The sequence below is a fragment of the Peromyscus californicus genome, unplaced genomic scaffold (genome assembly GCF_007827085.1).
Source record: "Peromyscus californicus insignis strain IS unplaced genomic scaffold, ASM782708v3 Scaffold_5__1_contigs__length_169319896, whole genome shotgun sequence".
Lineage (NCBI taxonomy): Eukaryota > Metazoa > Chordata > Mammalia > Rodentia > Cricetidae > Peromyscus > Peromyscus californicus.
Genome location: NW_026294573.1, coordinates 23,043,983 through 23,056,818, shown reverse-complemented (window position 1 = coordinate 23,056,818; position 12,836 = coordinate 23,043,983). Strand labels below are relative to the sequence as shown.

The 12,836-nt window shown below is 50.2% G+C and overlaps 1 long non-coding RNA gene across 1 annotated transcript; it reads left to right on the top strand.

The window, feature by feature from the left end:
• The first annotated feature begins 685 nt into the window (after window positions 1-685).
• Window positions 686-6,158, top strand: LOC128097439 (uncharacterized). The gene is made up of 4 exons (XR_008213860.1): window positions 686-1,232; window positions 1,706-1,825; window positions 2,153-2,370; window positions 5,991-6,158. It is a non-coding gene; the product is annotated as an uncharacterized LOC128097439 (long non-coding RNA).
• The last annotated feature ends 6,678 nt before the right edge of the window (window positions 6,159-12,836 follow it).

The window sequence follows — 12,836 nt, the reverse complement described above, 5'->3', positions numbered from 1 at the left end:
TAGCACGAATCCTAATTGGTCTTAATAAAAACCCGAAGCCAGATATCGGGGTAAATGCTAATAAAAGATCAGAGGAAACAAGCCACGGCCACTTCCCACCACACCACTCCTCTGCCAAAAAGGGGAAGATCCTGTCTCCACGAATCCTCAGACTAAATGCCCTGAGTCCTTAGCTGAATGGGGGACCCAACTCCTGTCTCCTTCCATCTTATATTCCTTTCTCCACCCAGCCATATCATTTCCTGTCTCAACCTTCCTAGTGCTGGTATTAAAGGTGTGTGCCATCACCACCTGGCTATGTTTCTCTTTTAGACTGAATTAATCCCATGTAGTCCAGGGTAGCCTTGAACTCACAGAGATCCATCTGCCTCTGCCTCCCGAGTGGATTAAAGGTGTGTGCCACCACTGCCTGGCCACTATGGCTAACTCTGTGACTGGCCTCAATGGCTACCTCTGTGTTTGATCTTCAGACAAGCTTTATTTGTTAGAGCATATACAAAGTATCACCACACATGTCTGCCTGCATGCCGCCATGTCTCACCATAATGACAATGGACTAAACCTCTGAAAATGTAAGCCACCCCAATTAAATGTTTTCCCTTTATAAGAGTTTCCATGGCCATGGTATTTCTTCACAGCAGTAGAAACCCTAAGACACATGGCATTGACCCCTCCTCACCTGCAGACTCTGGGTGCACCTGTAACTCTTTTTCATTCATGGATTTTTAAGAACCATAGCTTCAAAGGCCATCATATCCTTGTGTTACCCAGCAGCATCCACAAGCTCCATCCTATAAAATACATACAGTCGTAGGAGAAGCGGGCAGAGTGGCTGGGCCACTCCCATCTCTCAGCACCCCCTATTTCCAGTCATAGTCCGTGGCTTCTCTAGGACTTACTTCAGAGTCAGATTTTCTCAGGCGTAGAAGCTCCTCACACTGCCCAAGGCATCAGCTCTCCAGCTAAGCCCTGAAATACTTGCTCTCTGGGAGAGCTGGTGGTTCCTTTTCCTTCTGAACATTCTTCTTATCCATGTTTGTCCCCACAGCACCGTGCACAGCTTCTTAGAGTAGCCTGGAAAGTGCTCCCGGGATTGTGCGGAGCTGGGAAGGAAAACGGAGGCTGTTTTGAAGAGCTGCACTGGAGCATGAAAGAAACGTGTTTATAAATCAAAATCAACTGCCCAGGCCCCGGAGAGCACAGCCCTTCAGGGAAGGGGCTGCAGGCTCTATGTGAGTTTGGGCTTTTTTCATCACAAATAGTTCTTATTTGCAGGGCCGGTTTCACAGGCATCCCTATGTGTGGACGTTTATAGGGGCCTTATATGATTTGGGTAGAGAGGAGGGGAAGGAGGAAGGGGGAGGGTGAGAGAAAAGAAGACAGACAACTGCTGAGGAAAGAGGAGGGAGAGAATGATGGAGGGTGGAAGGAGAGGAAGGGAAGGGAAGGGAAGAAGGGCAGCAGTTAGAAGTCAAAATCAAGGAGGATTGGGATGAGATGTTGGTTGTTTTGCTTGTTTGTTTGTTTTAGGTTTTTTGTTTTGTTTTTTTGTTTTTTTGTTTTTTTGTTTTGTTTTGGTGTGTGTGTGTGTGTGTGTGTGTGTGTGTGTGTGTGTGTGTGTGTGTGTGTGTCTTGGTCATCCCCCTCTCTCTTCTCTCTTTCTGACATAAATTGTCCCATCTACCTTCCTCAATCTTCCCACTAGCTGGAATCACAGGCCAGCACCACCAGGCCCAGCTTGAGATGTGAATTTGAGAGTCGCGAGCATGTAACAGAAGAGAAGCCATGGATCTGAGGAAGTCTCCTGAGGAACCAAGGCTGGCAGGTCTGCAGATGGAGGGGCCAGAAGGAAGGAGCAGGAGGGAGGCCTGGGAGAGACCAGGACACCAGAAGGTCTAAGTGTCTAGAAGGGAACAGACCTCAGGCAGAAGGGATGAGAAACCATGCCAAGTGCCAGTAGTCCACATGTCACTAAATGTTGACCAAATGCCAAGGTTGTTGGTGACCTTGCAGAGGATGGCGGGGCATAAAGCAGACAGAGTGAAGAGAGAGGGGAAGAGATTAGAGGGGGCAGAACGGTGAGGCTTTTGTTTTGTTGGCAAAGGAAGCTGGGGGAGCCCTGGGGTTTGCTACAGATTTGCTTGGATTGCAGTGTGTTTGGAATGTAATGGGAACGATTCAGGGAAGGGAGACAGAAACACTGACCACAAGGCAAGAAGGAACAGGACCCTGCACCCAAGTGGCCGTGAACAAGGCCCTGGGGAATCCATGTGGGCAGAGGGTCTCAGCCCTTGAGAAACACCCCAGAGCATCTCCCAGGGATTTATCTGTGCACAAACTGATATCGTGGACATCTTCATTGTACTGTTCGTATCCTTTCAGGAGCAGCTTACGTTATTCAAAAACACATTATGGGCACTCTCCCAAGTCTGAGCCTAGAGGCCAAACTCAATCATTTTAATGGCCGCTTAGTATGAGATAGGTTCGGATGTGCCAACATTTAGGCAACTAATCTAAATGATGGACGTGTAGACGGGTCGGGTTTCAAGTTGCTAGTAACACTGGATGAAGATCCTTGGGGAGTTTTATACTCTTGAGTATTTCTGAATGATCGACTATTACAAGCCAGGGCAGGCGTTCCTCACATTTCGAATTTGGATAGAGTGTCCTCCACCAAGGTTACCCTAATGAACATTCCAATAAGCAAGAGGCCCGAGAGGAAAGGGAAGCTGGAGTAGAGGTAGATGGACTGTGGACTTCTGACAGGAGGCTTGGACAAAGCAGGTCTGTCAGAAACACAATGATCTCAACCCCCCCTCCCCCCCCCAACCCCTGGCGCTATGAGGATGTTCTCACCAAGCTGGACTGGGCACAGGAGAGGCAGACAGGGGACAAGGATGAGAAAGGCAAACAGAAGGAACAGGAGGACAGATGTGGGACCCTGCAGGGTGTGCAAGGGGCACCGCATTCAGGTGCTGGCAAGGCAAGGTAAAACATATGCTTTGGGGTCCTAGACCAGCGACTTCCTGGTCACAACAGGAAAGGTGTCCTTGTGCAGATCTGAGGACACAATGGGAACATGAAGATAAGACTGGAAATGCGGGGACAGAAGCTGGTGGCTGCCTGGTGACAGTCACCTCCCTGCTTTATAACCAACGAACCCCTATTTTGTTGAGGATAATACTTTTTTTTCTGCTTTAAAATGTTCCATCCCTGGGCCCTCTGTAGGCATTCGCATGACAAGGTGTAACCAATGAGATGTAGAGTACTATCTAGCTCAACCCGAGGCCAAGGAGGCAAAAGCAGCCCGCCCCGGAAAAGCCCAGTTAGACTGGAGCCTGCTGGACTGGGTGATGCATGAGCTCATATTGATCTAGGAGAAGAGGCCCAATGCAGAGTGCCTACGGGACCCCAGAATGATCCATGCACACTGAGGGTACAGAGGGATCAAAGAAGGACAATGTGGTCCCAACCCTTTGAAATGAAAGCCCCTGTCCTGCATGCAGGGAGGCTGGGGGCTGGTCCTGACCTCCGACAGGTCAGCAGCATGGCCTTGGAGCAGGCCCAACCGATCTCTGGCCACGCTCCTGTGCCTCGTGTTGCAGTTGGAGAGTGACTGTGCCTTGTAGGACAACACTGTTCAAGGGAGGTGGTGTCACTGTGTGAGTACTGGGCTTTAGGATGTTGACAGTCCCAACCAAGGCCACAGGATGGCTGCTTGGGGCTCTGCAGCCAGCAAGGCCCATGGTGTGGTGGGAGAGCTTAAACTAGGAGTCAGCAGCCTTCCCACCCTGCTGTCTGCCTGCCCCTCCTGGGCCTTGGTCTCTAGTTATCCAATGCATGGCTCCATCTTTGTGCTCTTTGGGGTTTACTTTCCTGGCTTCGCAGACCAGAAGGAAAATGGGTAGATAGAGGAGGCAGAGATTGGGGCCACCTCTACCATCAGTAATACGAAGAGTGAGGAGCCATAGGACCCTCCAGGAAACAGCTCCAGATCTGTTAGACACAGCTACTGTGACAGCATCTGCCTATGCAGGGAGTCTGTGAACAGCCCAGAGAGGTGACCAGGTGACTCACGGCAGGGTGCTCTCTGGCCGTAAAGACTGTCTTGCCTGAGTCCAGCAACAAAGAGTGCTCCTTGTATTTTTCTAAGTCTATAAAGGCTCTGAACAGACAGATACCTGCTGGGATAGACTTTGGGGAGACCTGAGTCTTCCAATAATAAGCTTTGTGACCCCTCTGCGTCTCTGTAGCCTATAATTGGGAAGGCATTGGACCAAGTGCCTATGAAGGTTCTTCCAGCTTGGCACTACAGGATTCTGGAGTTAAGATAGTAGCAGCTACAATCTTTTTGGATGACTGGGGAGCTAAAATGAAGGCATCCAGGCACTTCAGATCTTGATTTCATTTCAAGTGCTTGTTTTTCTTCTTTAAAAAAAAAGGAATATCTTTTATTTAATCTTTTGAGAATTCCATACCTGTAAACAATGTGTCTCAATCATAGCTTCCTCCAACTTCTCCCTCCCACTCCCCTCAGGTACCTCAACACACATCCTCCATCTTCTCATCTCTCCCTCTATGTATTCATTTATTTATTTCCCCACTGAGTCCCATTAGTGCTGCCTGCTGGAATGTGGGCTGGTCTTGTTTGATTGATGTTGTGCAAGTTACTGCAGCTGCATGAGTACATGATGCAACAGCCGTGTCAAATCCAGAAGTCTGTGCATGGCGGCGCGCATGCGCGCGCGCGCGCGCGCGCGTGCGCGCGCGCGCACACACACACACACACCCATACACCATCTCTTACATCTTTCCAACACCTCTTCTGCTGAACCTTGGGGCCTAAGGATTTGATACCGGGCTGTCACTTATTCTTAGCCCTTGGACCAGTTATGAGTGTCTGCATTAACTCCTGCCCACTGCAAAAAGAAGCTCCTCTGGCCACAGTTGAGGGCACCTCTATCTGTAAGTATAAGCATGAATATTTATAAGGCACTTTGGCAACATGTCATTTAACAAAAACAACAAACAGTACTAGGTTCCCCTCTAGAACTTACGACCTCCTGAGCCTCGGGCTTTTGACCAGGTTTACAGTATCAGGCATGAATCACTTCCTGCCAAGCAGGTCTCAAATCTAGTCTCAAAAGCAGTTGGTTGTTTGCATAATCTTCATGCCACTATTGCAGGAGTGGGCGGGTCAGTACTGTAGCGGGCCGCCCGCTGAGTAAGACGGTTGATGACTTTTCTGCTCCAGTGGCCTGTATAGAGTCTTCCAAGTCTATGCTAGCTGGCCAGTAAAACTGAGGTTTTCAGGTCAGTTCCAACTTTATTTCTCTATGTCCTAGAGCCAAAGTATACTGTATCTTCACAACAAAGTCTTACCATCTAGTACAATGGTCAGACAAGAGCATCAGCAGTAGCCTGTGTTGTTGTTGGGGGCTTCTGGGGCTTGCCCGGCCAATAACTGGTATGGAGGTATTCACATCTGACACTGAGATTTTCATTTAATAGCCCATGTCTTCTGAGAGAAGTATTGTTCACTCATGCAGAACACCTGTGTTAAAACTCCTTTTTAAAAACGTATATTTGGTGACCCGTTCCCACGCCTTCTCTCCCCTTACCCTTTATTTCTGTGCCTGACAATTTTGTCCTCTACCTTCAGCCCCGAAGAGGCTGTCTGTGACTTTTGTCGCTCAGAACCTTCACCTAGAACCTTCTCTCTCCTACTCTCAGCCTGCTCTGCTCAGGCAATGGTTAACCCCTGGGTCCCCAGGATGGCCTAGGATTGCCTCATTACATTTAGCAGACTCGCTCTAAGGGATTGGCTCCGGGATAGGATATGGTCAGTGGGAGTCAGTGTAGGACAGTCCCTGAGCCTTTAATTCTAGGAAGAGCAAATCCCACCCAGAACCATCCCATCTACCCCCCAAGATGAAGACAATCACCCTCCAAGGTAATTCTGTTCGTTGATTAACTTAACAATGTATCAGGCCACCTTGTCGGACAGATCTGAGCTGAGACCATAATAGGCCACGATGGGTAGGACCACACCTCAGCCAGGTGTGCGCACTGCTTTCCCTCTACTTAAACCCGGACCCTGAAGACGGACTCGGGGGTCACTGGATCCCTTCACCTGTTCCTCTTCCCACTGAGGCCACCCTGAGTAAAACTCTCTCTGCTTCTCACAGTTGCCTGTCTCTTTAATGGGCGCCCAGGGGTGGGTAGGGGAGTCTGGCCTGTTGAGGGCATCCAGAGCCTTAAAATCTATGCTGACAGCTCTGGTCCTTGGTCCTGAGCTGAGCCCAGCACAAAACTTTGCTGTCTCAGCCTCTGCTCCCGTCCGTGGGTCAGGTTCACACCCTGTTGCCCCTTTTCTTCCCATAGAAGAAGCTGCTGGAACCACCCGGTAATGACACCTCCAAGGGCAAGGGCACATGAGTGTCAGACTCTAATGGACCGAGCAGCCCTGTCACTGGCAGACCCAGAGTAACAAGGGCTCTGGGAAGCTGCTGAGTCAGCGCCACGGCTCCTGCTGCTGGCTTGCCTTTCCCAGGCAGAAGGCAGCTGGAGCTGGAGGACCACTGGGTCTCTTTAAAAGGGACCAGGCGAAGAAGTGGCAGGACTCACACAGAACCCTTTAGAATCAAAACCCAGCACAGAGGGGTTTTCAAAGTGACTTTGTTCTGCGGATGTGCAGATTAAGCTCAGAGAGGGCAAGCAACTCAGCGCAGATTGCACAGTAGTGTAGACAGAGTGCTGGATCTCCCAAGGCTGAGTTCATTGCTCCCTTCCCCTTGCCAGCCTGGCCTCCAGGTCTTTCCTCAGAGGGGCCTTGACTTTCTCTGTGCCTTACCAGTGGTTCCGAGTCAGTCCTGGGAAGCCCCTCCCACACAGTCTTTGTTGTCTCCAATCTGACTGTGCTGATGTCCCAGTTACTAGTCAGTGGCTCCGGTCACTCTCCTTCCGTCAGCCTGTCCCTCTGCTGCAGGCACAGGGCATACATGGATGAACTTTGGGGCAACCACTGCACTCTACTGCCCAGAGTCCCCTCTGAGCCCTACAGTTGATCCTATCTACTCAGGCCTTAGAGACTCATCTTTACCCCACTCAAGACGTGTCCCTCCCTATTTGCCTGCAAGGCACACCTTGTTCCCTCTTTTTGGTGGATGGAACCATGGACTGACCTGTCTGTCACCCACCTCTTCCCAGAGTCTGTAATATAGAGTCCAGTCTCTTCTCATCTCCAGCTGGGGTAGTGCCACAGTCATCTGGTCATAGCCAGGAATCTCACCTGTGGTTTATATCCCCCGCTGCTGCCCCATGGGCCCAAGGTATCTGCAGAGATGTGCATTTCCAATGGCTTCCAATCACATCCACTAAAATCTTCATCCACCCATCCTGGTTCATATCTACCTGCCTCATCCCATGGGTCCCACCATGTAAATGTCAGAGACTGTCTCCTGGAACCAGACACCATGGTGGCCACATGTAGACATCCTGTGGTGACCCAAGTTCTGTTCTTCAAGGGGCTTGTCTGGACACCAGCCATGGGGCACAGTCTACAGAAAGGTCTCTCTACTTCAAGCATTACAGCCATCGCTATATGCTGGTTATAAAGAATCATTCACAGAGGCTGGAGAGCCTTGGATGAAAATCTCCACAGTGGGGTTGCTGGGTACAGGCAAAAACACAAGGCCATCAGTTAACCATTTGGGTAAAACACCGTGACTGTCATGAGAATTTAATTAAACACTTACTTGGGTGAGTAACTGTGCGTGGAATTCAAGTGGGCAGGCTTCCTGGACTTCCTAAGAAGGGAAGTTGGAGGGCCCTGCTCCAGGTGCAGAGTGTGGATGGAATATGGACATGCCCCAGGTACCCAAAAGATGGAGATGGCTCACCTCTGCACACCAGCATGACTTCTGAGAGCCTGTGACATTTGGGATATGAAATTTGTCCTGCAAAAGGCTCATGTGGACAATGGACAGGCAGCAACAGCAGGACCAAGGATTCGTTAGAGGCCTGGACCTGAGGAGTACACTGCCTCGAGATCTCTCAGATGATCCTCAGGCCACACAGCCAGGTCCCACACACTCTGGAGTCTGGACCTCCCTCCTAACTCCACTCCCCACACATGTCTGTTGATGGACCTCCCTAGGCCTCCACCTTCCCAGATGCACCAGCACCCAAGTGACTCTATGGCTTGGTGCACAGACTCTCTGGAGATGCTCTATAGACAGGCCTCTACCCCCTCGATCTCCAGACCCCAGCCACTAAAGGAAGCCCCACTGTGGCCCTCTCCAGAGGGCTCCTTAGGAACCCACTGCCTACATCCTTTTGACCATTCCCCATGAGAAAGGTCTACTGCTTGCTGCCAAGCTGACATGCCTGACTCTGTCCCTGACTCATGCCACCAACTCTTGATCCTGAGCTCACACTGCCTCCCGAGAACCCTCCTCAGCCAGGGGCTTCTCTGTGGGTCAGTCCTGTCACACTGCCTACCAAACTGTGTGGCAGGCAGCTCTGATGCTGTGGGATCTGTGAAGCTGGTCCTCTGCAGCTGTCCTCCATCCTCATCTGTCTTCCACTGGCCCAGGGCTCACCTGCCCATCTGCTACTCTACCAGGACAATGCCTGAGAGAGCCGAGGGTCACGATGGTGACAGGGAGCACAGAAGGAAGCCCAGCTCACTCTCCACCCACAGGTGGAGGCTTTGGCGGATGTGGCCATGTGTGGCTCAACAGTGGTGTGGTGTGAAAACATGTCTGCCTCTATCAGGGCTATATTGGTGTCAAAACACTCTCCCACCCAGACCCTAGCAAGGCTCAGGACAGCTCTGGGGAGGGCAGGATGAGCCTCTTCCTCTGGAGCTGACTCTCTGGGGAAGCAGACACTGATATGCAGGATTACACCGAGAGGCCACAGAAGTGACACGTGTGATGTTAGAGGCCCGCATGGATTCACCATTCGTGGGGTGAAGGTGGGGTCCAGAGATCATCCTTTTCAGATATTCAGCCCTTCAGAGTGGGCACAGCCGGCCCTGGCATACATAGGTGGGCAGGACTTTGGGCAAATGGAGCCACCTTGGGTTTGTGGGTAACTGGATGGGGGCTTGGGAGGACTCACCTCGGTCCCATATCTGTATCTGGTGAGACATCTGAAATAGCCACGGTCCCCGTGGATAGAGGTCCCTGCACCCTCTTGAACTCAAATGTCGCCTCTCTCAGCCAATTCCCAGCAGATGAATGAAGGGAGGGGTGAAGAGAGAGTGGGAACTTATCCCTTTCTCCAAGAAGAGAACTGAGCAGGGGTGAGGACAGGAGCAAGAAATGTCACATGACCATCACACAGTGAGCACAAAGGTCCAGGACATCACAGTCCTCTGGAGAATGGAGATGCAGAAACCAGCAAGATGACAGTCAGAGGCACAGGGCACATGCCTCTTGCTCAGTCTTGGTAGAGACTCTTGTTTGCTTCATGGCCCGTGCTGTTTCTCCACTTGACAACAGTCAGTTCATTTAAGGCTCTCTGGTGGTCGCTTCGTGTCTCCAAAGTGTGATTTTCACAGGAAGATCGATTCCAAGAAGGTCCTTAAGTCTGTGCAACACAGCGTCATTAACCAGTGCTAAGTGGCCCATCATTCCCAGAGGGGCCTTTGCCTGAGATCCAGTGATGACAAAACTCTGCCCAGCCACCCCGTGGGGAGCCCTGGAGCCACACTTGCTGCAAGGTGTTTCTCTGTTTGAAATTCAAATTCATTTTGGAGACTAAAGGTCAAGGAATGGAAGGTCAGCCCAGATGTGCTCAACAGAAGAGACATTGCCCCCCAGATCGCCCCCCTGAAAAAGAGTTCCCTCTCCTTAAAGTGTGACTATGCTGGGACACTGAGCACCCCAGAGCCTCTTGTGATGTGACTCAGTTGTCCTCATAAGCGTGTGAACAGCATGAGTAGGGAAGCCGGGGTTGTCCCCATATGCCACGGGTCTCTGGTAAAGACAAGCCAGGAGGGGACTGTGATGTGGCAGAGACCCTTTCTGGAGGAAGAGCCCCAGGGGACAGCAAGAGGGAAAAGGCAGAGTCTCTCCCTCTGAGATGAATAGTGGGGAGAGGCTCCCAAGACTCAGAAGTGCTGACAGAGAGCGCTGCCGAGGGCCCATCTTGGAACAACACCCTCAATTAGTGTAATGACATCAGCCCCTTCCCATGAGGTGTCATCTGTGCCCAGCCCTACACTGGTGTTCCATAAACTCAGTTAGTGGGTGCCACAGTCAGCTTCAGCGGTCAACTTGACACACACCTAGAGTTATCTGTGAAGAGGGAACCTCAACTAAGGAATTGCCCAGGTCTGATTGCCCTGTGGCCATATATGTGGGGAAATGTATTGATTGTTGATTGGTGTAGAAGGGCCCAGCCCACTGTGGGCGGTACCATGCCTAGGCAGGTGGGCTTGGGCTATATAAGTCGCTGAGCAAGCTAGGGGAAGCAAGTCAGTCAGCAGCTTCTCTTCATAGTTCCTGCCTCTGTTTCCGCTCTGTCCTTCCTCAATGACAGACAGTTACCTGCAAGTGTAAGCATAAACAAACCCTTCCTTCCCCAAGTTGCTCTTGGGCATGGTGTTTATCACAGCAACTGAAAGCAAACTAAAACAGTGGGACTATAACCATTTCACAGATGTGCAAACTGAGACTCTGAAAGGGGACATCCTTTGCCCAGCAATACCCAAGTTACAATGCAAATCCAAGTCGCTTTGATGACAGAGTCCAAGATGAGCACAACTGTGACTCCCTCTGACTGGTCTTGAACACCCCCCAGGATGGAGAACTCACACCTTTCAGGGTAGCCAAGGCCCACTACCCATCTCAAGCAGCTTTGACCATTGGAAAGCCCCTCCTTCCATGGGACATACTAGAGATATCTAGTTTTAAATGAATCTGTACTTTTCAGTGGGGAAATCAACAGCCTATTGGGATTTGGTGTTTGGGTGAGTTGAGGCTATATATTGATTCAGGAAGGACTGACTGAGAACAGAATTACATCTGTGGCTGTGAATGAAGTCTATCCCTCTGTGGTGGTTTGCATGAGAATGTCCACCATGGGTTCAGATCTTTGAATACTTTATCTCCAGTTAGTGGCACTGTTTGGGGAGGTTTAGGAGGTGTGGCCTTGCTAAAGGAAGTATGTCACTGGGGGCAGGCTTTGAGGTTTCAAAGCCTCAAGCCATTCCCAATGTGTTCTCCTCTGTTTCCTGCTTGCAGTTCAAGAAGTGAGCCCTTAGTTTCCTGCCGCCACCGCCGCTTGCTGCCTTTGCTCTGCCATCATGGATTCTAACCCTCTGGAACAGGATGGCCAAATAAACCCTTTCTTCCATAAGCCGCCTTAGCCAGAGTGTTTCACCACAACAATAGAAAAGTCGCTAATACACATTCCTAGATTTTTCTCTAGAGTCTCTCATTTCTGATGCAGTTGTAAATACTTGGCTGCAACAGGAACTGTTTTTCAGTCATGTAGAGAAACATGGCTTTCTTCTGTGTTGACTTTGCAGCCTCCGACCTCCCAAAGCAACCTTAGTTCTAGTAACTCACAGATTGTGCTGGGTTTTCAACACCATCACTTTACCAGAAGCGACATGTTTGGCCTGTGTCTTTCTAATATGGATACATTTACTATGTTTTCACTTCCTTTCTAAAAAAAGATATCTCTATACTTATCCCATGTGCATAGGTGTTTTGCCTGCATCTATGTCTACGCACCGCATGCCTCCCTGATGCCCATAGAGGTCAGAAGAGAGCATCAGATCGCCTGGGATTAGAGTTCCAGAGGGTTGTGAGCCGCCTGGGTCCTCTGGAAGAGCAGCCAGTGCTCTTAACTGCTGAGCCGGCTCTCCAGCCCCTAGTCTTCACTTCTTACAGCACAGGCTAGAGTCTTTAGCACCATGTTGAAGAGAAGTGGAGGCAGCAAAGGCTGGGAGTGGAACATGTAGCTCAGGGGTGGAACACGTGCAAGGCCCTGGTTTTGATCCTTAGTGGGTAAATCAGAGTGTGGAAATCATATATTCTTATCTTGTTCCTGATTTTTTTTTCCAGAGCTGAGGACCGAACCCAGGGCCTTGTGCTTGCTAGGCAAGTGCTCTACCACTGAGCTAAATCCCCAACCCCTTGTTTCTGATTTTTTTCTTTTTTTTTTTTTTTTTTTTGGTTTTTTTCGAGGCAGGGTTTCTCTGTGTAGCTTTGCACCTTTCCTGAATCTTGCTCTATAGACCAGGCTGGCCTCGAACTCACAAAGATCCACCTGCCTCTGCCTCCCGAGTGCTGGGATTAAAGGCGTGTGCCACCACCACCCAGCTGTTCCTGATTTTTAAAAATTTTTATTTTTATTTTTAGTTATGTTTATATGGGCAGAGGTGATGTGCATGTGAGTGGGGGTACCTGTCAATGCCAGAAGAGGGTGCTAGGTCCCCTAGAAATGGAGTTTCCAGCAATTATGAGCCACTGTGGGTGCTGGGATCTGAACTCTGGTCCTCTGAAACAGTTATAACCACTGAGCTATCTCTCTAGTCACTTTTTCGGATTTTTCTGGAATATTGTTATGTGGCCACTGATTCATTCTGTGGTGTTCTTTATCAGTTGGCAGAATATCTCTCTCCCCTTCCTGGTGTGTTGAGAGCTTTTATGAGGAATCTAAATGATGAGTCACTACATGTTAACACCACAGCCAGAGCCCTTCCCGATGTGTACCTGTGGCCTGCCCTTTGGACGGGGGTTTTGCTGCTTCTCTCTCAAGAGGCAAGAAGACCTTCTCCCCCAGTTCTTAAGCCTGGCTTGGCCCTGTGATTTGCT